The sequence below is a fragment of the Erithacus rubecula genome, assembly GCF_903797595.1.
Source record: "Erithacus rubecula genome assembly, chromosome: 23".
NCBI classification, from domain to species: domain Eukaryota; kingdom Metazoa; phylum Chordata; class Aves; order Passeriformes; family Muscicapidae; genus Erithacus; species Erithacus rubecula.
The window spans coordinates 2,402,788-2,425,080 of NC_136675.1; the positions used below are offsets into that span (position 1 = coordinate 2,402,788).

A 22,293-nucleotide genomic window follows, 5' to 3' on the forward strand; every position below is an offset into this window, starting at 1 on the left:
GGGTAGAAAAGTTTGGATCTGGGGCAGGAAAACTCAGATTCGAGGCAGAAAAGCTCGGATTTGGGGTGGAAAAGCTTGGATTTGGGGGACAGCATCAGTGCGTGCTCTCCTGGATTTGAGCAGAAAAACTAGGATTTGGGGAAGGAAAGTTCGGATTTGGGTCAGGAAATCTCGGATTTGCGGTGGAAAAGCTCGGATTTGGGGCAGAAAAACTCGGATTTGGGGTGGAAAAGCTCGGATTTGGGGCAGAAAAGCTTGGATTTGGGGGACAGCGGCAGTGCGTGACCTCCTGGATTTGAGCAGAAAAACTCGGATTTGGGGCAGGAAAGCTCGGATTTGGGGCAGGGCTGGCAGCCCTGCTGAGCAGGCGAGTGGCCCTGGGGAAGGGGCAGGAGAGGCAGGGCTGGGCAGGGGGAAGCAGCCGAGCAGGGATCAGCACAGCTGCTGCTCCCCTGGTTCAGCTCCCCCGCGGGAGGATGTCAGGAGATCCAGTCTGGATGGAGCTCTGGGCACACTGGTGCAGAGCTCGCCGTGCCTGTCACCTCCCAGGGGGGACACAGGGACACAAGGACACAGGGACACAAGGACACAGCTCTGCCTCCCCCTGCTGCCACGGGGGTGTGCAAACCCCCCAACTCCAGCTTTGGCTGAAGTTCTGCAGTGGCTCCTCTTGCTGGTCCCAGTCAGCACCCAGGATGCTCCAGGCCACCACAGGGATGGTGTCACCCCTGCAGTGTCCCCATGCCTGGGGCCACTGTCCTGGGGGCAGGAGACACCTGCACTGATGGTTCCCTGGGGCAGCTTCCTCATCCTGCCCTTGTTCCTGCATCCAGGGATGTTCTGGCTCATCCTGGCAGTGCCCAAGGCCAGGCTGGACACTGGGAGCAGCTGGGACAGTGGGAGGTGTCCCTGCCATGACAGGGGTGGCACTGGGTGGGATTTAAGGTCCTTTTGCACCTAAACCATTCTGGGATTCTGTGAACTTTGCTAAGCTGGCCCCAGCCTTTTGAACATTGTTTTTCCTGGGTACCTTCCCATAACCTTTCCCATTTACTTCCCATTTACTCTTTTATTAAAGTTTAGCCCCACTGAGGCTGGGAGTGGATAAACCATTCTTGGCTGTGCCCAGAGCAGAGCTCAGCTTTATTACCCAGCTCTGAATTACTCAGGATGAGGTGGAATTTGCCCTTCCAGCTCTGAATTACTCAGAATAGGATTGAATTTGCACTCCCAGCTCTGAATTACTCAGAATAGGATTGAATTTGCACTCCCAGCTCTGAATTACTCAGGATGGGGTTGAATTTGCACTCCCAGCTCTGAATTACCCAGGATGGGGTTGAATTTGCACTCAGGGTCTAGTTTTAGGAGAAGCACAAACCCCAGCTCCAGCCAGGCTCCTGTGCTTCATCTTTGTGTCTCTCATTCCACGTGCAAAAGAAAACTCTGCAGTTCTGTTCCTCCTAAATGATTTGGTTGCTAGTGAGGAGAGGAGAACACAGGGAAAAAATGCCTTAAAGATAAAGCTAAAATAGTGACAGAAGGGTTGAGATAAGGAGGGAAAGGGCAAGCAGGGAAAATCCCTGAAGTGTGGATAGGAGGAAGGAATAAAATTCCTGATTTGGGAGCAAGGAATAAAATCCCTGATTTGGGGAGGCTGGGAGTGTCTCTGGGATAGTGACACCCATTCCAAGCTGCCTCATCTCACCAATGTCTCTTCTTTCCCACCCCAGGCACCCTTTTCCTATGAACACCTGAGTCTCCTCCACCTCTCAGAGGATGCACCTGTAGCAGCTTTCCCACAGGTAAGAGCTCAGCCATGGCCCCAGTGCCTGCTGCAGGGATTTGGGGGTGTGGGGATCACAAACCCTGTGCCTGCTGCAGGGATTTGGGGGTGTGGGGATCACAAACCCTGTACCTGCTGCAGGGATTTGGGGTGTGAGGGTCACAGACCTCGTGCTCTCAAGGATTTTGGGGTGTGGGGATCACAGACCCAGTGTCCTCAAGGCTTTGGGATCGAGCCCAGACCTGGTTCTGTGATGGTTTCTTTGCTTTCTGTGCTTTGTGCCCCTCTGAGCTGACACAGCCCCAGGGGTTGCAATCCCTAGAGCAGGCATTGGTGACTGAGCATTGAAATATGTTCTGAGGGGTAAGGGCTGGTCCAGATTTGGATTTTCACTTTGTTTCTGGCAAAGGGCTCTGGTGTGGTTTGTAGGGGATCCCATACAGTGATTTTCTGGTCCCAGCAGTTGTGGTTTGCAGGGTGAGGGTGGAGCTGGCAAATCCTGCTGCTGTGATTTTCCTCCTGGCTCTTTATCCAGCAGCTGAAAATGTAAAATATTGAGAAACAGAAGCTGCTGCTGGGTGTCTCCCCTTGAACATGACCAGCAGTTCCCAAATCCCACCTCCCCTGCAGCTCTGCCTTTTCCCCTGGCAAACTTCATAAAATCTCTTCATTTGCTGGTGAAGTTTTGCCTTCCCAGGGGTTGCTGCCTGCCCAGATTTGGGGGAAGTTTGTGCTCCTGCAGAGCCCAGTGCTGCTGGGCATGGACATGATCAGCCCTGGGACATTTCAGGGACTCAGTTCTGGGTCTGGTGTCGGTGTTGGGTGGATTTTAAGGACTGGGACTCACCTGGGTGATGTGACACAGGTGAGCACGGGCCTGGAATGGAAAATGGGATTGTTGGTTTGTCCTTTGGAGCTTTATCCATAGGACATGGATATCAATATCCACAGCCTTGGCTGCACGGGGGTGTTTTCCCAGGCTCTGGGGTATTTATTGTCCCAGGTAAAATGTGGTGGCACGGGATGGAAAGCTCTGGGGCTGGGGAAGGTGCTGCGGCTGCTCCTGCAGAAGGCTCAGCTTTTTTAGGACTGGAGGGTGATGGGGCACCCCGGGGGGCTCTGGCTGAGTGCAGGGGACAGGCTGAGCTCCCCGGGAGCAGGAACAGCTCGGGGCCGCCTCCATCCTCGGCTAAAGCTGATTATCCGCCGACCTTTCCCTTCCGAGGGCTCCTTGCATTGTCCCTTCAGCCGGGTCCGGCTCCTGCCCTCCGTTCCTGGCACAATAAACGCAATAAATTCATCTGCTGCGTCGTCTGGCCGCCCCGCAGCCCCTCCCTCGCCGTCCTTTTTGGCAATCTGTCATCCCGAATTTTGGTGCGGGGCCAGCAGCCGAGTCAAAACTCCTCGGGCAGCTGGAGCGCGACACGCTGGGGTTTGAATGGGGTTGGGATTGGCTTTAGTGTGTTTGCAAACAGCTGCACTGGGGAGGCTGAGCTGATGGGCAGGATGCAGCACCCCGAGCGGAGATGCTGAAAAAGGGGGAAAAAAGGGGAAATATCCCCGTGGTGGGTGGTGGGGATGCTCCGTGCGGTGTCAGCTCGGCTCGGGAATCAGCACCAGGAACGGGGATCGGTGCAGGCAGTGAAAGCTGCTGGCCTGTCAAAATAGTCTCGTTTCTCCTGAATTCACACAGCTTGTTCCTGGTGCGGGAAAAAAAAAAAAAAAAAAAAAAAAAGCAACAAAACAACCTACCAAAAATAGTTTAGTGGTTTCTTCGCTATAGGGAATAAAAAGAATGATTTGCTGAGGAGGGAATAACAGGGAGGAGGCAAAAAGCTGTAGTTGGAGGACATGGATTGGATGACCTCAGCTCATCAATTTTGGTGAAAAAACCTGGATTTCCAGGGATCTGCTGCTGGGGGCTGTGAGGGGAGTGACACCAGGAGATCGCTGATTATACCGCAGGGTTTTTCTGGAGGGGAATGAGGGAGGGGAGAGCTCTGGGGCTGTGCGGGGAATCCCTTGGGATGAGCTCCCCCCGGCACCGGGATCCTGGGAATTGGCACCGCGGCTCAGAGCGGGACCCGACTAATGAACCCCAGACCTTAGGGATTAGATTTTATTAACCTTTGGAAGCAGAGTAGAGGAGGTGAAATGTGAGCAAAGGTTGGGAAGGGGAGGGAGGGGCTGTGCCAGCCCTGATGTCCTTTGCTGGTGGGTGCTCAGGTCATCCACAGAAAACTGCAGGTGATGGATTAGAGAATCCCAGAACAGGATCACGGAATATCCCGAGTGGGAAGGGATCCACAGGATCACAGATTCCAGCTCCAGACCCCCAGCAATCCCCCTGCCCATCCCTGGGGCCGTGCCCATTCCCTGGGGAGCCTGGGCAGTGCCAGCACCTCTGGGGGAGGGAAGAACCTTTCCCTGAGCTCAGCCTGAGCTGCCCTGGCCCAGCTCCAGCCCTGCCCTGGGTCTGTCCCTGTCCCAGGGATCATGAATTCCCTGTTCCCATTTGAAGGGAAAATAAAGTTTCTTTTCCTTCCCCCCAATTCTTTGCTGGTAAAATGTCCTGCTCTATCCTATTTCTCCATGTTAAGGGACATCAGCTCTGTATTTCCTGCCTCTAAAATGATTTGGGGATGGAAATTCTAGTCAGTCATTGCTCTCCTTATTCCTTATTCCTTCTTCTTTTCTTTCTCTTCTGTGCCTTGGTTCTCCTCTGCTCCCAGAAGCTGCTTGGATGTTCTGGCACATCTTAACCCTGCTGGACTTTCCAGGAAAATCCCTTTTTTTGGATAAATGGGGCTGTGGGGTGTGTGCAAACCCAGGAGCCCTCACTGAGGGTGCAGCACAGTCCCTGTTTATTTTTTGGGGATTGCTGTTTTGCCTGCCTGATCTCCAGCATCCCACATGAGCTGTCTTCCCTCCTGACAGCTCAGGGAATAAACTCCAAGTTAATTTTAGCTCTCCCTCCAAGGTGGATAGCTGAGGTTTGGGGCACCATCAATGCCTTATTCATAAACCTCCAAACACTGTAAAAAGCAAAGGGGGAGGAGGGGGCAGCCAGTGTCCCACCCTGGCCGTGTCTGATCCTCCAGCAGCTGCAGCTCTGGCTCACAGGAGAACAAGCCAGGGTTGTTCCTTTCCCAGCCAGGAAAGGGCTGTGTGTTTATATTTAGGGCCCTGCAGTGTGTGCAGGTGGCACATGAAAACCTGCCACCATTTCTTACCCTGTTTTTCCTGGACTGGCCTTGGCTCCATGTGGGAGCTCTGAAAGTTTCCTCGTGTCTGTCTCTGGATTTTGGAGCCTTTGGGGTGTGTGGTGTTTAGCCCTGGGGGGTTTCTCCCATGCACTTTTTTGGACAGTTTTGTCCAGAACATACATTTTTTAGAGTAGGTTGGTGGTTTCTGCCACTTGGAGTCTGTGGGGCACTGGGATCTTTGGGATTTCTAACTGGATAAGAGTGTGGGGCACTGGGATCTTTGGGATCTCTCACTGGGTAAGAGTGTGAGGCTCTGGGATTTTGGATTTCCCACTGGGTAAGAGTGTGGGGCACTGGGATCACTGGGATTTCTCACTGGGTAAGAGTGTGGGGCACTGGGATTTGGGATTTCTCACTGGGTAAGAGTGTGGAGCTCTGGGATCATTGGGATTTCTCACTGGATAAGAGTGTGGGGCACTGGGATTTGGGATTTCTCACTGGGTAAGAGTGTGGGGCACTGAGATTTGGGTGACTTTCCCCTCTTCTCTGACCCTCATCTCATCTCTGACCCTCCCCTCTGCTCTGACCCCCACCTGTGACCTTCCTTCTGCTCTGGCCTTCACCTTTCCACCCCCCCAGGGTTCCTCCTGTGGCTGTGGCACTTGGGGACATGGTTTGGTGGCACTTGGGGACATGATTTGGTGGCACTGGGTTGATGGTTGGGTTAATCTTATCCAGTCTTGGTGATCCTGGGATTCCCTGGGCTCTGGCTGAAGGAGGCCCCATTCACCTCCAGCCTTCCTCTTCCCCCAAAGTGAGAAATGGGGGGAAAAATGGGAAAAAAACCTCAGAATTGGGTCCCTAATTCCACAGCTCTTGATGTCCCCAAAGAGAGAAATGGGGAAAACTTGGATGGGCACCTCATCCCACAGCTGTGGGATCTTCCCAAAATGAAAAATGGGGAAATGGGGGGAAACACAAGAGTCCCTAATCCCACAGCTGTTAGTGTGTTCCCAAAGCAAGAAATGGGGGTACAGTGGGGAAAATTCAGAAGTGAGTTCCTAATCCCAGAGCTGCTAGGATATTCCCAAAGCAAGGAATGGGAGAAAAATGGGGAAAATTCAGAAGTCAGTCCCTAATTCCAGAGCTGCTGGTGTGTTCCCAAAGCAAGAAATGGGGAAGTGATTCAAAAGTTTAGAATCCCTGAATCTACAGCTGTTAGGATGTTCCCAAAGCTTCACCTCATAGCTCCAGGAGCTGCCAAACCCCAATCAATCCTCACCTGGACACATCTGGATTTTGATGGGTTTGGTTTGGCAGGAGCTGCAGAGGACAAAAAAAAATTAAAAAAAAAAATAAAAGGGGTTTGGGGCTTGGCTGGTGGAGCTGCAGAGTCTTGGTGGGGACAGCTGGGGTTGGCCAGGGGGCAACAGCAGCTCTGGAGCTCAGGAATTGCTGCAGAATGGGAGCCCTGAGAGGCTGCAGCTCTGCCCTGAGATTCAGGAGGGCAAAGCTGGGCTCAGCAAAGCTGGGCTCAGCAAAGCTGGGCTCATCATTCCTGTGCCACCCCCAGGAGCTGCTCAGTGATCTGCCCTGGCACTCAGCAATTCTTGGATTTCCTGGGAATCCACAGGCTGAGTTGGTACCTGTGGGTGTACCAGGGCTGGAAAAAGCAGAGAGCAGCTCCTAAAATCCCTTTTTTTGATGGCCTGGAGGCTGCCCAGGCTCTGAGGTCACAGAGACAAAATTAGGAAGCTGTTGGTGTTTTTTTACATTCAGAGTTGTGAAATTCCTGTTTTAATGGACTGAAACTCCAGGCAGCTGCAGGAAACCAGGCTCAACCCTGGCATAAGGATGGGATGAAACCCAGTGAGGAGAAAATTGTTAAATTTGAATTCTCTGCTGCTGTAACCAAACCATGGCAGCTCGTGGTGCTGGGAGAGGGGGCAGAAAAAAGTGAACTCCAGGTTCTGTTTGCACTGAAATATTTTTGGGTATGTTTGGGTTCTTTGCTGTGGCAACCAGAGGGGTTATTTTTAGAATTTCTCCCAAGATGCTTCTCAGTGCCTCACTGAGCTGCTTGGGAAGTGAAGCTGTCCCAGGGGGTTTGGAGCTGAAACGAGCATTAATTCTGAAAAATTCCAGAGCATTTTGTTTTTCAGAACTGAGCAGAATCCTGTGTGAGATCCAGCCTGGACCTCCTGCTGGCCATTCCCAAATTCCAGCTTTTAGGAATGGAAAGGCTCTGCTTTCATTTGGGAACCTCTGAGTACAGAATTCTGAGCACAGAATTAAGCCAGGGTTAGATATTCTGGCAGCTTGGTTTAGCAGTTCCACTGGGTAATCCCAAAATATCCCTTGGCATTTGCAGCCCAGAGCTCCTGGGGCTCCAAGTCCATCCCAGCCAAGATCAGATCCCTGCTTTCCTGGGGAGCTCCACTGGGGTTCTGGGTGTAATTCCATGGAAAAAACTCATTCATGGAGTCCCAGATGGGTTTGGGTTGGAAGGGGCTTTAAATCCATCCCATTCCTTGGGCAGGGATGTCCCAGCCCAATGTCCAGCCTGGCCTTGGACACTCCCAGGGGCAGCCTCAGCTGCTCTGGGAATCTCAGCCCCTCACTGGGAAGAATTTCAGCTCAAAATCCTCCAGGATATTTCTACCTTCCAGTTTTCAAAAAGCATTTGGAGTATTCAGGCTGGAGCATTTCTTCCTTCAGGAAATGTTGTGCTCCATAAGACCCAGATCCCAAATTAACTAAAGCAATCCCAAAAGATCTCCAAGAAAATCCAGCAGGGAAATGGAATTTTGCTTTTCCAAATGCCATTCTTCATATTTTATTGTCTTTTATCCATAATCCTTTAAACACACTGGAAAATCCACTGGGAAAATCAACAACAGCCCTTCCTCCACAGCCTGCTCAGGAATACTTTGTGTTTTGGGATGTTGTTCCCCTCTTGGAATTTTTTCCAGGATGCTCTGCAGAGTGTTTCCAGGTGCCTGTGGATGAGACAATTCTCTGTCTGCCCATGGTTTGGTCAAGGGCTCCATTATTCTTTGAGAATTTTAGAAAAAAAAAAATAAATTAAAATGTGCAGAGGAGCATCCAGAGATGGTCAGGTTTGGAGAAAAAGGTTATTGATGAGTTATAGAATCACAGCTTGGTTTGGGTTGAGGGACCTTAAAAACCATCTAATTCCAACCTCCCACTCCTGAAAATCCTTAAAAATCACCAAATTCCAAACCCCAGGGGTTTGATATCCCAGGCAGGTTTCAAATCCAGGGATTTCAAACCCAAATGGACAATCAAAGATTGGGGGAACTGAGGCTCGTGGAGGCCCAGGGCTGGCACAAGGATTTAAAATGCATTTTGATATTTGAGTCTTGAAGAAAAGCTGTTAAAATTCCCTGTGAGCAGGTGGGGGTGTCCTCAGGAAATTTTGTTAAGTGGAATTTAAGGGGGGTGGGTTTGCCTCAAGGTGTTGAACCAGCATGGGCATCACCCAGGGAAAATGAGGGAAAAAAATCAGGAAAAGAATGTGATGTCAACATTTGTAACAGGGGAAAGCTCAGCTCTTGAAACATTTTACTTTTCACAAAATTTATCTCCAGAATTCTTTGTTGTTTTCAGTTATAACCCAGCCTTGTGCTCTGCTCTGCAGCCACAGAAGCAATTAGAATATTATTTGTTTATTCTCCATGCTACTGTTGTTTATAGGAACAAAAACCAGTTTCTCCAAGACAAGGAGCCAGGCAGAGTTTTTAATTTTTTTTTTGATTCAAACCCATGTGACCTGATTTAATCCTGGAAGATGCTACAACTTTCAAACTCCAAAGTTTTAACAGCCTCCTTTGCCATTTCGTGTTGATGCAGATAATCAAAATGGCTTTAATTTTTCCTGGTTGTTTTCTTGTTTCTTCTCTAGTTATTATTATCATTATCATTATACCACAGAAGCAAAATTAAGGAGGTGAATAAACAGCATTTTCCAGCAGTCAGGTAGGGCAGGTTCATTTTCAGGTTTGTTCTGGGTACAGAAAATGAAAATTGGGAATATTGAAACCAGGAGGCTCCTGTGGAGCCAGGGATGTGCAGGTGGAGTCAAATCTGAAATCTGATAAATTTAATATTCATGGAAGGACCTGGAGGGGCTGGAGAGAGCCCAGGGCAGGGAATGGGGATGGGGAAGGGTCTGAGCCCCAGGAGAGGCTGAGGGAGCTGGGCAGGGGCTCAGCCTGGAGCAAAGGAGGCTCAGGGGCCCTTGTGGCTCTGCACAACTCCCTGACAGGAGGGGACAGCCGGGGGGGTCGGGCTCTGGGAACAGGGACAGGGACAGGAGCAGAGGGAACAGCTCAGGGGAGATCCAGGTTGCATATTGGGGAAAAATTCCCCATGGAAAGGGTGGGCAGGGATTGGAACTGCCCAGGGGGATTTGGATCCCCATCCTGGAGTGACCAAGGAATTCCTGGATGTGGCACTGAGGGCTCTGGGCTGGGGACAAGATCAGGCACAGATTTGAAGATCTTGGAGGCCTTTTCCAACCTAATTAATGGTGTGGTTCTACCATTCATCATGGTTGGATCTGTTTCTCATGGGATGGGGAATCCTGGTTTAGTTTGGGTTGGGAGGGACCCAAAATCCCAACCAGTGCCACCCCAGGGCCAGTCCCACTGTCCCAGCTGCTCCCAGTGTCCAGCCTGGCCTTGGGCACTGCCAGGGATCCAGGGGCTGCCACAGCTTGATGAGAAAATTTGGGTGTCACAAAATTTTGGGGAGACACAAAAGCTGTGCTGGTGCTTTGGGAGGGCAGAGCCCCTGCCCAGGTGTGAGCCCTGCCCAGAGCCCAGGGAAATGTGTCCCCTGCTGGGACAGTGGCCTCTGGAGCAGGGACATTTGTCACCCTGCCACTGCAGCCACAGGGATGGGTTGGTTTGAACAAACAAGACAGAAAATCAGTTTTTTTCCTGGTAAACTCTGCAGGAAGCTTTGCTGGGATGAGTGGGGAACAACAATTTCTGGCATTTATTGAGATGGGTGTGAAGGTTTTCTGTAAATCAGTGCAGCATCTCTTATCTCCATATATTGACGAGTTATAGAATCACAGGATGGTTTGGGCTGGAGGGACCTTAAAAATCATCTCCTTCCACCCTCCCACTGGTTAGAAATCCTTAAAATCACCAAATTCCAAACCCCAGGGGTTTGATAGCCCGGAGAGGCTTCAAATCCAGGGATTTGAGGCTCCCTCTGAAAATCCTCATGTGTCCAAAGCACCAAAATTCCATCAATCCCCTGAAAAGGTGGCAAGGATCCGTTTGTCTGGTTATTTAATCTGCTCAGAGAGTGTGGGAGCACGTGGCCTCTCTCAGACATGTAAAAACACCCAGCCTGTTAACACAGTGCATAATTAAGCCCTGGAATACATTGCCAATGAAAATCTCACCGTGGATTTTAATAACGTTCTCAAAAAAAGAGACAGCCACGTCTTTTATTAATAAAACGAGACACAGCTCTGCTCAGGGAGAGGGATGAACCAGCTCAGGCTGCTTCAGGAACAGCAATCAAACCCTGCCTAGCCTGGCAAGGCAGATTTTTTTAGTATTTTTCTTTTCTGCTCACCTGTTGTGAAGGGCTGTGGCCAGGGACGTGCTGGCAGAGCTGAGGTCCAGGACGGGGGGAGATGAAGGAGCTGCTCAGATAAACCCTGGCTCAGCTGGGCCATTTCAGGTCACCGTTTAGCATGAAAAAAAAAAAACCCAAAGATGTCAATTCCTGCAGCCCCGGGGGCGTTTTTGGAGGGGGTTTTGTGTGGGGCTGGGGAATGCTGCAGGGCTGGGGCTGCTCCTGACACCCCTGGGAAAAGCTGGAGGAGGAGCAGGGCAATAAACCCGGCTGGCAGCAGCTCTGAGCACCACAGGAGTTCAGCATCCCTGCTCCGGGCTGGGGTGAAGGCAGGGAAATGCAGGGGAAGGATTTGGGGTGAGCCTGGGGTGCCCCGGGTGCGGGCTCAGCTTTGTCCTGGTTCCTTTTCCCTCTCCAGCAGCTCTGGGCACTCTGATCTGCCAGGACCTGGCCATGGCTCAGGGTCACAGATCCACAGGAGGGTTTGGGTGGATCCCAAACATCACCCAGTGCCACCCCAGGGACACTCCCATTGTCCCAATGTCCAGCCTGGCCTTGGGCACTGCCAGGGATCCAGGGGCAGCCACAGCTGCTCTGGCAATTCCATCCCAGCCCTGCCCACCCTGCCAGGGAACAGTTCCTGCCCAAAATCCCATCCAAATATCCATTTTTTCAATGTGAAGCCATTCCCTGTGTCCTGTCCCTCCCTGCCTTGTCCCCAGTCCCTCTGCAGCTCTCCTGGAGCCCCTCCAGGCCCTGCCAGGGGCTCTGAGCTCTCCTGGAGCCCCTTCAGGCATGGAGGGACAGCACACAGGGAATGGATCCCCAGCTGGCAGTGCCTGGCTCTGCCCTCCCACCCACGAGGCCTCTGGGTGAGATGTGCCCCTTCACCAGCTGCAGAAAAGAAAATTTTCAGTCTCTTTCAAACCTTCCCCTTGGTGCTTTTGTTGGTTCCAAAAATCCATGCTCAGAAGGGGAGAGGTGGTAAAAGATTCCCAAATAAAAAACCCCTCTGGCTGAGGGGGTTTGAGGTTCTGGTATGTTTGAGAGTCACCTGAGAGCACCTGAGGAATGATCTTCATCCTGGGAAAGCAGCAGGCCAATGAGCCCTTCCATAATTCCATACTCTATTATTCCATACCCTGTCCCTCCATAATTCCATATTCTGTCCCTCTATAATTCCATATTCTGTCCCTCCATAATTCCACAGCCTGTCCCTTCATAATTCCATACTCTATAAATCCATACTCTCCCTCCATAATTCCAGACTCTGTCCCAAGCCTCAGCCCAGGAAAGGGGTGAGAACATCCTTAAAGTTCACTTTGTGCCCCAACCCCTCCCCATGGCTTTTGATCCAAGCCTTGAGCTGGAGGTGAGAAGGGACAAGAGGGGAACCTCAGGAATGTCCCCCTGCAGTTTTGAAGTGGATTAGATGCCAAAACATTGTTAATTTCTGCCATGTAAGAAATGAAATTAAAGCCTTTGCAGCTGATGGGGAGGTCTCTCTGCAGAGCTCCATTAGCTCAATTCACCTTTCTCTTCCAGGACAGCTCCAGCACTAATTGAGCAGAACTCAGCCCAGCTTTCCCCCCGGTGCTGAGGGTTCAGAGCTCATAATTGACCTGCTTTGCTGGCAGGGCAGGAGCTCAGCAGCCCCTGCCTGACTGCAGCCTGTAATTACAGAGATTTCAGCCCTTGAAGGAAAATTTGAGGAGCTTTCTGTGCTGAGTTGAAAGTGTAAAATAATATATACATCTAAAAGGAAAAAAAAAAAAAAAATCCAAGCAAGTCTTTGAAACATCTGAGCAGAGTCAAGGGAGGAAGCTCAGAACTTCCTGGCTGGTGGCACAACCCAGCCTGTAAAAGAGGTTTTGGGTTGGGATCTCCTGGGGGGGCAACCAAGGAAGGAATTTTTGGGTCATTCTGCAGGAGAATTGGCTGCAGTGTGTGGGACAGAGGAACCAGAGCAGATTTCCCATCCTAAAATCACAGTGAGCCACAGGAACACTGGGTGACCTGTGCAGTGTTTGGGACTGGAGTTCCCTCCCTGCACATCCACAATTCCCTGTCCAGCAGCTGCCCAGGACACCCCATCCCCCTGGCAGCCCTTTGGCTGAGCTGCAGAGTGACCCCAGTGGCCACCAGAACCTCCCTCAAATGGCCACCAGGACCTCCCCCCACTGGCCACATCTCCCAGTGGACACCAGGACCTTCCTCAGAATCCAAGCTGACACAGTCAGTCAGTCAGGGTGGTGGCACAGTCCCATTCCATGGTGGCTGCATCCTCCTGCAGTGGCAGATGTGGCTCAGCTGGAGCAGTGCTCCTGGAGAAGGTGCAGTTTCCTCTGAAGCTCCAGGGATGATGTGGAAAGGTCTGGCTTTCCTCTGGAATCCAGTGGAAAGAAGGTGCCTTGGTGTCCAAAATCTCAGTTTTTCTTGGGTAGGAAAGGCTTGGCTCCTGCCCTGGCTGGAGCATCTCCCAGTGGGATGATGGAATTTTATCAGTCATGCACTGGGACTCAGTGGCCATGAACAGGAGATATCTCCTGGAGGGAGGATGGGCTGGAAGATAAAGATGATTGCCCAGCTGGTTTAAAGATGGCCCATTAGCAGATAATGTGTACCAGGAGATCAGGGGCACTGCCCCACCCGGGTCAGCAGATGGGGACAGAATTCACATTGCTGGGCACATCCTCTATTGCAACCCGAGACAACAGGGAATCCTCAGGGAATGTTTGGGATGTTTTCCTCCTGCTGAAAACTCCGTGTTTCCCTGAGACAGATCCAGGTCCTGCTGTGGAGAGATTCTGCTCCATCCCAAATAAAAGATGGAGAAACCTGGGTCTCACCCAGGCTGCCCCCACTGAGCCTGAACACTTCAAACAGCAAATTAATTAAAGTGAGAGGTTCTTCCCTCCTGCTCTCATTTCTCACATTAAAAATGGGAAATAAATCAGTCACCTGCCACAGCAGAGTAACCAAACCCGTGAGATAAAACAAACTGTGAAATAAAATAATCCATGACATAAATAAAACATCTGTGCACTCACAGAGCAAACCCAGATCCTTCCCACACAGCCAGACCCTGCTGAGCTCCCACAGCTTCCCTCACTGCAGGGGCCTTCCCCTGGCTGGGGGGATGGCAGCACTGCTGTGTACTGGTGTGTACTGGTGTGTACTGGTGTGTACTGGTGTGTGCTGGAGTGGGGAAGTTTCAGGGAAGGGAAGTTTCAGGGAAGGGAAGTTTCAGGGAAGGGAAGGGAAGTTTCAGGGAAGGGAAGTTTCAGGGAAGGGAAGTTTCAGGGAAGGGAAGTTTCAGGGAAGGGAAGGGAAGTTTCAGGGAAGGGAAGTTTCAGGGAAGGGAAGTTTCAGGGAAGGGAAGTTTCAGGGAAGGGAAGTTTCAGGGAAGGGAAGTTTCAGGGAAGGGAAGTTTCAGGGAAGGGAAGGGAAGGGAAGGGAAGGGAAGGGAAGGGAAGGGAAGGGAAGGGAAGGGAAGGGAAGGGAAGGGAAGGGAAGGGAAGGGAAGGGAAGGGAAGGGAAGGGAAGTTTCAGGGAAGGGAAGTTTCAGGGAAGTTTCAGGGAAGGGAAGGGAAGGGAAGGGAAGGGGAAGGGAAGGGAAGGGAAGGGAAGGGAAGGGAAGGAAGGGAAGGGAAGGGAGGGAAGGGAAGGGAAGGGAAGGGAAGGGAAGGGAAGGGAAGGGAAGGGAGAGGAAGGGAAGGGAGAGAAGGGAAGGCAAGGGGAAGGGAAGGCAAGGGAAGGAAGGAAGGGAAGGCAAGGGAAGGGAAGGGAAGGCAAGGGAAGTTTCAGGGAAGGGAAGTTTCAGGGAAGGGAAGGGAAGGGAAGGGAAGGGAAGGGAAGGGAAGGGAAGGGAAGGGAAGGGAAGGGAAGGGAAGGGAAGGGAAGGGAAGGGCAGGGAAGGGAAGGGAAGGGAAGGGAAGGGAAGGGAAGGGAAGTTTCAGGGAAGGGAAGGGAAGTTTCAGGGAAGGGAAGTTTCAGGGAAGGGAAGGGAAGTTTCAGGGAAGGGAAGTTTCAGGGAAGGGAAGGGAAGGGAAGGGAAGGGAAGGGAAGGGAAGGGAAGGGAAGGGAAGGGAAGGGAAGGAAGGGAAGGGAAGGGAAGGGAAGGGAAGGGAAGGGAAGGGAAGGGAAGGGAAGGGAAGGGAAGGGAAGGGAAGGGAAGGGACGGGAAGGGAAGGGAAGGGAAGGGAAGGGAAGGGAAGGAAAGGAAGGAAAGGAAAGGAAAAGGAAGGAAAAAAGGAAAGGAAAGGAAAGGAAAGGAAAGGAAAGGAAAGGAAAGGAAAGGAAAGGAAAGGAAAGGAAAGGAAAGGAAAGGAAAGGAAAGGAAAGGAAAGGAAAGGAAAGGAAAGGAAAGGGATGTGCTGGAATGTTTCTGTGTCCTGTCCCTGGGCTGGCACAGAGAGCCCAAGCTCAGAGCCCTGCAGGAGCTCTCTCCTGTTCCCTGGGATTTCCCAAACTGGATTAGGGCTGGGAAGTCGCTCAGGTTGTACAAATTCATTAAAAACAGGAGAAGATGCTGCTTAAAGCCCTGTAAGGGCTGAGTGCAGCTGTGAACAAACAGCACTGGAGGCCATTCGGTCCCTACAGGTGAGCACAGACAAATAAAAATCAGAGCAGGATCTCTTCTCATGCCAAGGACGTTTTTTGGGGGGTAGTTCTGGGGGTCTGAGAGCTCTCAGCCCTGGATAGGATGCAGGGTTGTGTTTGTTGGGGGAGTTTTTAGGGGGCTGTGCTGGGGGTCTATGAGCTCTCAGCCCTGGCAGGATGCAGGATTGTGTTATTTAGGGAAGTTTTTGGGGGGCTGTGCTCTGGGTCTGTGAGCTCTCAGCCCTGGAAGATGCAGGGCTGTGTTATTTAGGGAAGTTTTTGGGGGGCAGTTCTAGGGGTCTCAGAGTTCTCAGCCCCACAGGGCTGTGTTTGCAGGATCACCAGATGCAAACCCTGATCCTTGGTGCTGTTGGGATTTCCCAGGCACTGCTCCCTTCCCAATTGTCAGAACTCCTTTGGGAAGGCTCAGACAGCTCCTGTCAGTGCTGGGGCTGTTCTGGGATGGGGAAGATCCACCCCTGAGCCCTACATGGCTACTTCAGCTTAAATTTAGCTTAAACTGAAGTTAAACTTCAGCTGGAAGCACTGCAGCCTAGATAAGCTTGGGTCTGTGTTCCCTGGCCATGCCAAGCAGTTCTGGCTGCTCACAGAATCCCAAGCAGGCCAGGCTCTCTGTGCTGGGGTTTCCTGGTGACACTGGTGACATTCAGCTGCTGGAGGAGCCCTGTCCTGGCTTCCCCTACTGCAGAGCCACTCTGGCCACTCCTGCAGAGCAGAGCTTGGCTCTGCAGCTCAGCTGCCTCAGGAAATCCCAAAGCTGGTTTTAGGATTTCCTGCCAGTTTAGGGTTTGCTGCATTGCATTGGCTCAGAGCACGAGGGGGGGGTTTGATACTTCCACTTCCATGTGTTTATTTCAATTTCTTTTTGTGTGTGGCCTGAAGCCTTCATTTCCTAAATTTCTAAGTTATCACATCATGTTTGGAAGGGATTTTTTGATGCATTTCCTTGTCTAAAATGATTGGGATTTTTTTTTTTTCTCTGTGGTGTTCATTAATAAAAGATGGACAACAGTTATAAATAATATAAAAATCACAGTGAGGGTGGCCAGGTGACACTTCTGGAGGTGAGGGCAGCCAGGTGACACTTCCAGGGCTGTGAATAATGAGGGCACCACTCCAGCCCTCACATCCTGTTACAAACATAGGGCTGGGATCTCTCTCCAGCTGGGAATTCATCCCCTCTCCCTTTGCAGTCAGCAGAGTGAAAAATCCCCGTTCCAGGCTGTGATTCCCCTCCTTGAGATGAGGATCTTGCACTCAAGTGAATCCACTCCAGAGCTTCCTGCACAAAAGGAGGCGTGAAGGAATTCTCTTTGGAGGAGCCCAGGTGGGATCAATTCCAGCACTGAGATATTTTTATTTGGAATAACTCCTGGCCTGGGCTGCCAAGAACAGCAGATTGGGAAAAGGTGTGCAGGCCTTGAGCCCCCCCAGCCCCTCTTTGCTCTGGATTTCAAAGGATTCCTTTGTGCCATGGAGCAGCCTGGGAGATTCCAGGCAGGGAGGAGGAATTCCAGGAGCTCTGATGGTTCCAGGAGTTTGGGAGAGTTGGTGGCAGGGCAGGGATGGGAGCTGGTGCCACCCTGTCCTGCCACTTCCCCCTTCTCACCATTCCAAATCCAAGTTAAAGGTGGAATTTCCAATCCTTCTGCTTGGAAAAATCCTCTGAGACCAAGTCCAGCCATCTCCTTCAGGCTGGAATTCCCAACCTTTGAGGCTGGAAAAGCCCTCCAAGGTCAAGTCCAACCATCCTATCCACAAGGTTGGAATTTCCAAATTTGAGGTTGGAAAAACCCTCAGAGACCAAGTCCAATCATCTCCTTCAGGCTGGAATTCCCAAACTTTAAGGCTGGAAAAGGTTGAGTCCAACCATTTCCTCATCCACATTGGAAAAGTTCTCTGAGATCAAGTCCAATCATCTTCTCCAGGTTGCAATTTCCAGAATTAAAGGTTGGGAAAACCCTCCAAAGTCAAGTCCAACCATCTGTTCCTCAAGGTTGGAATTTCCAAACTGAGGTTGGGAAAAACCTCCAAGCTCAAGTGCAACCACCACCATGGTCAATAATTCCATTTTTCTTGGTTTATTTTAAAGTTTTTACTGAATTTTGGACTTTATGCCAGAGCCAGTGTGGTTTGCTTAGGCCCAGCTTGCTGCAGGAACTGGTTTTATCCCATTATTATGCAGTGGCTGCACCTTCCCACCCTAAAATAAACCCTACACATTCAGAGAGGCTGTGCTGAGAGCATTTTCTGACACATCAAAGAACTGAAATCCTCACTTTGTAAATGGAAAAAAACCCAACAACAAAAAAACCCTTGAAGTGACTCAACTATAAAACTATGGTTGTTTCTTGAATGATGCATTTTCCCCCTTTTCTGGTGGTTTTTTGGCAATTTTAGGGTGTTTTGAGGCAGTTTTAGGTTGTTCTGAGGCAGTTTCAGGTTGTTTTGTGGCAGTTCTAGGTTGTTTTCAGGTTTTTCAGGCTGTTCTGAGGCACTTTTTTGCTGTTCTGAGGCAGTTTTAGGTTGTTTTAAGGCAGTTTTAGACTGTTTTAAGGCAGTTTAGGGTGGTTTTAGGCAGCTTTAGGCTGTTTTAAGACAGTTTTAGGCTGTTTCCAGGCAATTTTAGGGTGTTTTGAGACAGTTTTAGGCTGTTTTAGGGTGAATTCAGGATGTATTTCAGACAGTTTTAGGCTGTTTTAAGGCAGAGTTAGGGTGTATTTAGGCTGTTTTAGGCTGATTTCAGGCAGTTTTAGGGGTTTTTTTGCACATTTAGGGAGTTTTGAGGCAGTTTTAGGTGGTTTTAGGGAATCCTTTGTCCCTTAGGAACTCAGAGCTCGCAGCCCCACCCAGCCATGCCCTGGTGCAGCCCCTGAGGCAGAATTTGGGATGAGAGCAGTTCCCAGGATGATTTACCCAACACCTCCCCTGTCATTGGGGATTTTCCTCCTTCCTGGGCCTGGTGCATCATGAGGTGCCTGATTTAAAAAAAAAAAAATCAAATTCCAGCTCAGAGTGACTCTGTGGAAATGAATGGGCAAATTGTGGGGAAAGCTTTCCTGTTTGTCTGTGTGTACAGGGTGAGATTGGGGCAGGCAGGGGAATATATAAAAATACAGAAAAATAATAAACTGAGCTGTCAGTTCAGCTGGAGCAATGGAAAAATCCTGGTGGGAAGGAAAGGGAAAGGGAAAGGGAAAGGGAAAGGGAAAGGGAAAGGGAAAGGGAAAGGGAAAGGGAAAGGGAAAGGGAAAGGGAAAGGGAAAGGGAAAGGGAAAGGGAAAGGGAAAGGGAAAGGGAAGGAGAGGAGAGGAGAGGAGAGGAGAGGAGAGGAGAGGAGAGGAGAGGAGAGGAGAGGAGAGGAGAGGAGAGGAGAGGAGAGGAGAGGAGAGGAGAGGAGAGGAGAGGAGAGGAGAGGAGAGGAGAGGAGAGGAGAGGAGAGGAGAGGAGAGGAGAGGAGAGGGAGAGGAGAGGAGAGGAGAGGAGAGGAGAGGAGAGGAGAGGAGAGGAGAGGAGAGGAGAGGAGAGGAGAGGAGAGGAGAGGAGAGGGAGAGGAGAGGAGAGGAGAGGAAGGAAAGGAAAGGAAAGGAAAGGAAAGGAAAGGAAAGGAAAGGAAAGGAAAGGAAAGGAAAGGAAAGAAAGGAAAAGGAAGGAAAGGAAAGAAGGAAAAAGGAAAGGAAAGGAAAGGAAAGGAAAGGAAAGGAAAGGAAAGGAAGGAAAGGGATGTGCTGGAATGTTTCTGTGTCCTGTCCCTGGGCTGGCACAGAGAGCCCAAGCTCAGAGCCCTGCAGGAGCTCTCTCCTGTTCCCTGGGATTTCCCAAACTGGATTAGGGCTGGGAAGTCGCTCAGGTTGTACAAATTCATTAAAAACAGGAGAAGATGCTGCTTAAAGCCCTGTAAGGGCTGAGTGCAGCTGTGAACAAACAGCACTGGAGACCATTCGGTCCCTACAGTGAATTCCCAAATTTCCAGCTGAGCCTGTTCCATGCTGAGCATCCCAGCAGGACAGGAGGGAACTGGGTGGCCACAGCAGGAGCTGGGTGACCCTGTCCCCTGGCAGGAGCACAGAGGGCACAGCCAGCCCTGCTCTCCCATCCCAAATTCCTGTGCCCTGTTCTCCCATCCCAAATTCCTGCCCCACCTCTCCCATCCCAAATTCCTGCTCCATCTCTCCCATCCCAAATTCCTGTGCCCTGTTCTCCCATCCCAAATTCCTGCCCCATCTCTCCCATCCCAAATTCCTGCCCCATCTCTCCCATCCCAAATTCCTGTGCCCTGCTCTCCCATCCCAAATTCCTGCTCCATCTCTCCCATCCCAAATTCCTGCTCCATCTCTCCAATCCCAAATTCCTGCCTGCTCCTTCCCGAGCTCTCACCCTGGGATTACTCAGACTTGGCTGCAGCCTCAGCTCCCAACATATTGTTTGACAAATGTCAATTCTGAAGGGGGAAAAAAAAATAATTTAAATTATTTCTCTGAGACGGAGTTTCAGATTTAACATCGAGCAGATGCTCTGGCTAAAATTAGCAAAATGATTCCTCGTGCCTGCCACTTCCCAGGACATGTGTCTTTAATGGAATATTAACCCATCTTTGCAGGGATTTTTGGGATCATTGAAGACTCTCCCTCGTGGTTTTGAGATGTTTAACGAGCATGTTGGGGTTAAGGAATTCTGCAGATGTGCAAAGTGGGATGCAGAAATCCTGAGGGATGGAAGGTCCTGGGCAGCCAAATGAGCACTGCCCTTAATTAGGGGTATTAATTACTCTTTGTGTGCCTAATTGCTGATGGATGGCTGAAAAGAGGCTTGGGATTCTGGGGCCAAACGACTGCAAATAAACCCACCTGAGGGGAGGTGTTGGGAGGGGTTTCCATGAGCAGGGGGAGCTCAGGGGTCGTTGGTGCTGCTGCCTGAAACTGCTGCAGGTTCTCATTTCTCATTTCACACCCAGAGATTGACAGCTTGGGTCGGAAAAGGTTGTTAAATATATCTGAGATCTGGTGGGTTCACAGGTTTCTGCTGTTCCACATTTCCCAAGGGGAGGAGTGACATGGAGAGAACATTCCCTGTCCCCTCTGCAGTCAGGAGTGGGAATGCTCAGACTTGGCCATTGGGGCTTTAAAATGAAAAAAAAATCTTCATGGAATGATTTGGGTTGGAAGGAGCTTAAATCCCATCCAGTGCCACCCCAGGGACACTGTCCCAAATCCCAGCTGCTCCCAGTGTCCAGCCTGGCCTTGGGCACTGCCAGGGATCCAGGGGCAGCCACAGCTGCTCTGGCAATTCCATCCCAGCCCTGCCCACCCTGCCAGAGAGGAATTTCTCCCTAATATCCAATCTAAACCCACCCTCATTTAGTTTAAACTCCTTCTCCCTTGTCCTGTCCCTCCCTGCCTTGTCCCCAGTCCCTCTGCAGCTCTCCTTGGATCCTTCTCCTCCCCAGCTCTCCCAGCCTTCCCAATCCCACAGGATTTGTTCATCCCCAGACATTTTCCTGGATGGGAAGACTCTGACCCAGGAAGGTGAAGTGACTCCTTGAAGGCTGCACAGGAAATCGTGGGAGAGCTGAGAGGAAAGTTCCCAGTTCCCACACTGGGCTCCCAGTGCTGTGCTGGGAACTTCCCTTCCCACCAGGTTACTCCAAGAGCAGCTCTGCAGCCCTGTGGATGGAAAAGATGGAAGTCCTGGCAGCATTTTTAGGCACTGTTGATGGATTTTAGGAGGAGAGGGATGAGCTGGGAGCAGCTGGAAGGGCAATGCAGGGTGATCGAAGGAGGTGCTGTGCAGCAGAAAAGGTGGGAAAATGAGTAAAACTCAAAAAAAACCCCCCAAAAACAACCCAAAAAACCACCAGGAGAGGTGGGGACAGTTTGACAGAGGCCTTTTCAGGCACTGGGTAATTTTAATTTTAATTTTTGCCCAGCCTGGGTCAGGCTGAGGTGAGGGATGGGGAGGAAAAGGCTCAGAGCTGAGGGGGAGGAGGGAGATGTGGTTGTTTAACCCCCCTGCAGCTCAGGACAGTTCCTTTCCTGGCTAAACAGCTCCTGACAAAGGATTTCCACAAAAGTCAGCGTGGCCTGAACTTCACCCCGTGTTTTCCTGCCCCTGCAGCTGGAACAGGAGGCTCTGGGGAACCTGGACCTGCATTGCCCAATTTAAGCAAAACCACAATTTTGTGCCTAAGAGAAGCCACCAGCACTGGGCAAACACCTTTGTGTGCATTGCCCTGAATGGCCATTTGTGCTGTTTAAGGGCAAATGACCTAAAAAACACCTTTCAGGGTGTGGAAGCACAGAGATCAACCCCAGGGCCTTGAGGGTGTTGGGTGTCATGGGCAGGGTGAAGGACCCAGGGGAAAAATAAATCTTAAAAAAATCTCCAGCATGTTTTGAACCCAAAATCTTCAATGTGCTCATGTGTGGTGAAGCAATTTAACACAACGTTTGCACTTTGCTGTGAATTTGTTACTTTTTATTTTTATTTATATAAGGGTTCAGAGGGACAGGACGCAGGGAATGGCTGTAAGGTGAAGGAGGGCAGGGTCAGATGGGATTTTGGGCAGGAATTGTTCCCTGGGAGGGAGAGGAGGCTGGGATGGAACTGCCAGAGCAGCTGTGGCTCCCTGGCAGTGCCCAAGGCCAGGCTGGACAGTGAGAGGTGTCCCTGAGGGTGGCACTGGATGGACTTTAAGGTGCTTCCAGCCCAAATATTCCATGATTCTGTGACTTCTGGGAATTCCTGGAGAGGCAGCTGATGGGAGCAGAGCTGCTGCAGCCTCTCCCTGGCTGCCCTGTCACACCAGAGTGTGACATTTTCACAAGAGCCCCTCTCAGCCCGTTCTCAGCTCCTCTCCATCTGACAAAAACTAAATAGAAAAAGGAAGGAAGAGCTTGGATGTGTCAGGGGGAGCTGATCTGTGTGCCTGGGCTGCTGAAATCCCCCTGGGGAGGGCACTGGAGGCTCCTCCACAATCCCTGAGGTGTCACCGACTTTGGGACATGGAATCAAGGAGAGATTTCTTTGGTGGCTGCTCCTGCTTCTGATTTGGGCTCCTTGTGA

At 51.0% G+C, this 22,293-nt stretch overlaps 2 protein-coding genes across 2 annotated transcripts in view; both read left to right on the forward strand.

Moving 5' to 3' along the window:
* The window catches only part of HIVEP3 (HIVEP zinc finger 3), a gene marked incomplete at its 3' end in the record, with an annotated part of 180,663 nt that overhangs the window by 96,252 nt on the left and 62,118 nt on the right, over nt 1–22,293 (forward strand). Inside the window, exon 2 of the mRNA XM_079325571.1 lies at nt 1,731–1,802. The remainder of the gene's footprint in view (nt 1–1,730; nt 1,803–22,293) is intronic.
* Nucleotides 1–22,293, forward strand: part of EDN2 (endothelin 2) — a 156,136-nt gene that overhangs the window by 29,835 nt on the left and 104,008 nt on the right. The gene's annotated exons all lie outside the window — the stretch shown is intronic.